The following is a 5,356-nucleotide window of genomic DNA, read 5'->3' as shown; positions in this document are numbered from 1 at the left end:
GTCTTACAAATTTCAAAACTCCGCCATCTCTCTCCCCACATCGACCATTGCTGGCGGCTCACCTCCAACTGCGCACGCTACGCGCTGTTAACAGCCAACAGCCCATCACTACAACGGCAGACAACAATACAAACTAGCCACAGACTGCACATAGCACAGCCAGTGTTTTTCATACAGAGCGCTATGTGGCGTTACCAATATAAAAATCTAAACAGCCTACTTACATAGCCCCCATGCTCCCCACAAAAAATTTTACAAATTGTTTTGGGCAGTGGCCAATAATGATTTGATAAAATTTTTCAAAATTACAATAACAAAGAGATCAAATGCACACACTTATTGATACAATGTTGGTCAAAGCTAAAATTTTCTCACAGTCCTGATCATTCATCACAGTAAAATTGCAGTGGTTTTTTTTTCTCAAAGTCTGAGCAGTAAAAGAGAATTCACACGGAAGTAGTGGATTTCCATGCAGTCTTGAAGAAGTAGTGTTGTCTTTACAACGGAAAGACAGCGCTGACTCTTGACATGCAGGCAGGTAATGCGCCACAACAGAGCAAACCCACAGCAGAGTCATTCGAAGTTTTGAAGAATATTGGTAGGTAGGTCATCACAGAGTAGACCCACTGTAGTCCTGGTAGAGATTACGGTATTGGTGGGCCAACAGAGGTGCAGACCCACTGCAGTCCTTGTAGAAATAATGGTACTGGTGAGTCATCAAACGTGCAGACCCACTTCAGTCCTTGTAGAAATAATGGTATTCGTGGGCCATCAAAGATGCAGACCCACTGTAGTCCTTGTAGAGGCGGCCAGCAGCCATCTGTTGCGACTGTGCAGGTGCACAATCACCACTGAAGTGTCTTGCGGATAATATAGCACGTCCATAACCACCACTTGTGCACTCACAAAGTTTTTGGAAATGTCCTTGGAACCAGCAATGCTGTTATCCAGTCCCTTGCTGAATTATTAACACACGTGCAAATATTAACAGTCCCTACTTCTCACATATTGTCCATATACTATGACCAACAGAAACGTGTGCAGTGAAATGGAACTTACAAGTTAATAATATGATAAACTGGTGTCAATTACAATTTGATAACATAAGAATACAATAAGAAAGGTACAAAATACATCACTAAAGAACATAAAAATATAGATAACATTTGTAGTGGCTGGCTCTGAGCACTATGGGACTTAACTGCTGTGGTCATCTGTCCCCTAGAACTTAGAACTACTTAAACCTAACTATCCTAAGGACATCACACACATCCATGCCCGAGGTAGGATCCGAACCTGCGACCGTAGCAGTCTCGCGATTCCGGACTGAACGCCTAGAACCGCTAGACCACCGCGACCAGCAACATTTGTAGTAATATGGGCTTTACAAAAGAATCGAAATAATACATACATCAGTGTTACAGGAATTATGACATGAGTACATACATAAAAGATCAGAATAACTTTCGAAACATCAGCTTCTCACATGAGCATTAAAACAGAACAGAATAAATAATGTCTAAACATCTTTACAAAGAAAATAACATAGTATTTGAAAAATTCTACAACATAAATCTTATTAGCTAAACACATAAAGAGAGGAAAAAGACAAATACACAAGGATACATAAACACATAGCGGAATAATACGATAGGAAAGACAGGGTTCGTTTTCAGGGTAACATTTGGTACTGCAGTCCAACCCAAAACTTCATTCCATAGATCTTTCGTCTTATTTCAACATCTGTTTCCACCAAAAAAATATCCTATCCAAGCATGCTTTCTGTATTTATATGTTCACATATTTCTTACCTTATTATTTATTTTACATTATCTTACCTCATTATTTATTTCCAAGAAAATCCTACCTAAATCTGTTGTCCCTAAACCCTACTTTCTTTGTTCATATCCTCTTTCAAAATACTTTTTTGGCCAAACCATTTTCTTATAGCATCTCAATGCATTTCTTCCAATTCATCACAACTTGTTCTCTTATATGGCCTACCCCATCTTAAGCTAACATAAATCTACTGAGCTCAGATGCTAAACTAAGGGACGAGGCAATGCAGCAGCACAAAATAATTAACACAAACAGCAATGACAAAAAAATTCAAATTGGCAAAGCAAGCAGCAATATTACAACTAATATAAGGCAATGAGCAGCAAACAAGAAAAATAAATCAGTAGTAAAACTGGCTTAACAGAGTAATGTAAAGTGAAATTTAGTAGCACTATGCCTGGCAAACAGCAGCAGCAAATGCAATAACTTATATCTAAACATGACATAGCTCAAGCAGAAAAAAGATTACATTAAAAATGGCCATGTTTAATACCTATGTCACATCTTAACACTAGAGTGATGCATCACGAGAACTTACGCTAGCAGGTAAGTTACCAAATCGTAAAAAAATTATTTATGCAATTCCTGTGAAGGGGAATGTCTATTTATGTGCCTCGTTTTCTTGGAAGTAGATCATAAATTTATAATTGACTGGATCTGTAGGCATAAAATAACTATATTAGTACATCTATTAAATTTTATTTTAACCAATGCTGCAGTGCAGCTAGAAACTAGATATTAAACAAAATGAGTAAATAAATACATAAAGCAAGCCATATGGCATTTCTCTCAACTAGCAAGACAATAGCTGTGAAATGTTTCTCATCGTTTCATTAGGCATTTCAGTAAATATCATAAACTAAGAGCTCCACAGTGTAATCATATGTTTTCAAGTTTGAGCATGTCGTATTTGCGATGCTTTCGACAAAGAAATGTCAATAGCGATGATAATGGCCTTTTTTTTGTACCTGTGCCTCTGAAAACGCACACACTAATGGCTTTTTTTCGAGGAATCTGACACAGCTGGCCGCTCAAGACGCATTACTTCAAGGTCACTTGGCTTTCTTACTGAAATATTTACCACACCAGTTTGCATTACAGTGACAGTCTCATATAAAAAATTTCACAGGTCTAGAATTTGCATTACAAATCTGTAGAAACAAAATCCTGTAAATATAACAGTGTCCAAAAAATTTTCGTCGGCATTGTGGTACATTCACGCATTTACTCACATTTCATAACGCTTAAAGTTCGATTCTTGGTTTCCAACATCCTTTTTCACAAGTCAGAGTCCCTAACCAATACTCATTATTCCTTACCTTATTACACATATACATATTCGTTGACACTTCTTCAATATTTCATCATAATAAATAAGTGGCATAATCAAATTCCTCATATAGCATCAGCTTATTGATCATAAACATACCGCAACATCGTAATACACATCGTCATCATAACATCATAACACCTCAGCTAAATCTCAAAATAGTCGTAGCTTGCTTCAATAATTTCAAAACCTAAAAAAATTCTCAGCTCATGTCAAAAGTGTCATCTACCTCAAACGTACTTTAAAAATCATGATCCCATACCAAATACATCATTCAAAGCTCTCGTAGTATCACTATGGTTCCAAAAAAAAATATGAACAGTTTCACAAAGTACAGACAAAATACAGTTTCATAAGTGTGAAGTTATTCAACTGTGTAATTACATAATCATCTGCCACTGATGTAGTAAAATAAATGTTTGTCTCTTCCAGTTAAATGATCAGATAGCTGTGTAATTTGTGTGTTAGAGAAATATGGTACCGATGTGTAAGGTTGTATAAGCCAATACCATATTAGCTAAGGCTCCTTGTGCTTGCCACACACATGGTACACAAAGTAGGCGTGTACCCCCTTGAGGATTAATGTAATTATACCCTCAGGTGTTGCAGATTACAGCAATGAAATTAAATGTATCATGGAAAACTTTCTTTGTATTTCAAAAATCTTGAAAAATAAATGGTTTAAGTACAAAATTAATCACTCGAATGCGTGTCCTGTAGCGCTAAATGTGCGTCTTGCTGTAAGATAATTCTGTGGAAGTGTCGTAGTTATCGTCCTCTGTAAGCAAAGTTCTGCTGAAGTCAATGTACTTACTTCATCATAAACGAAAGTGAAATGCTTTGCGTATAGATATCGTAGTTATTACATACCTTACCGTGATCAAGAAAGTACTATAATGTAATGTATTGTTGTGCTACGAAAAAGGCTGTCTCGTTGTAGCTATACCACAAAAGTTACTACTAAAACATGTTTTACTTTCCAGAATAATACATAAAAACTGTGCAGATATAAAACAGATACACCGCAAAAGCAACAATGTAAAGTGTGTCACATATTACTAGCGTTGTGATATAATTGTGTAACTGTCAAAGAAACCAAATACTAAGTCATCTTTAATCTCACAGAAAGTACTTCAAACAAAGAATGTATTTTCAAGTAAACCAAAATGTTGCATTAAAATCTCATTAGCAGTACCAGTATATGTTCTAAGTATGTGAGCCTTATAGTAGTTACGTGATCGTGCAACTAACAAGCAAGAATGTACACACACAATAACACTGTGACGTCTGTTCACTATAACAATGCATTCGTAATTTCTGTTTAAATAAGTTCTCTTGGTTCTTGATTGGATATTTAACTTCAAACATTGTTGCATGGTAACAGTTTCTAAGTCTGACAATGCATACTAGAAATGTGAAGTGAAAAGTTTTATGGCAAAGACTAAGTTACAAAGCAGATTATCTCTCAATGAACGGTTTTACATGTGAAATATGGTGTTAACCTTTACTCTTCCTAGCACACAGAGTTTCACCTTGAACGCAATTATCATACAGTATACGTCGGTAAAGAATACTGGAATTTTTCTCAATGTTAGCGTCTATGTTATTTTTCTCTGAGCCAGCCGGCGCACGTGGCTGCTTGCGGTGCGAGTCATTGTCTGTCTCTTTTTGACGCACGTCGTTATTGGGATTAGGAGACCTAACTTCTACAAATTCACCTTGACGAGAAGGCCCCGCCCTGTTTGAAGCTCGCCAGTTCTGATGGAATTCAGGTCTGTCGTTTTGTTGGTAGTTTACATAGTTTCTTGTTTGTCGGTCATGTGGTGGAGAATTTCTCCCGGAATCGTAACTGCTTGGTGGACCGTTGCATCTCAAGTTATTCTGTCTCCCTTGATAATAATTATTTTGGTTCCCATATTGTCTGTTTCTATGATTGTCTCTGTCACATTCATTACTATGCAAAATCGATCTTTTTCTGTAACTATTATTCTGCCAATGGTTGTCATATGGGTGGTGTCTGTTTTGGTCACGATTTACGTTGTAAGAATAGCCTTGTCGTATCCAGTTATTATTTCTTTCATTGTGCAATTGTGACGAATGTGACCTGTAATTGGTGTGTTCCTGTTTTCGCGTTCCGCAATTGTCAGTGTCAAGTTCCAATTCTTGTAACAGTCCCTGAAAAGCTTC

The sequence above is a fragment of the Schistocerca cancellata genome, chromosome 8, assembly GCF_023864275.1.
Source record: "Schistocerca cancellata isolate TAMUIC-IGC-003103 chromosome 8, iqSchCanc2.1, whole genome shotgun sequence".
Classification (NCBI taxonomy): Eukaryota; Metazoa; Arthropoda; class Insecta; order Orthoptera; family Acrididae; genus Schistocerca; species Schistocerca cancellata.
The sequence above is the reverse complement of the archived record's forward strand: the minus strand, read 5'-3'. Positions refer to the sequence as shown.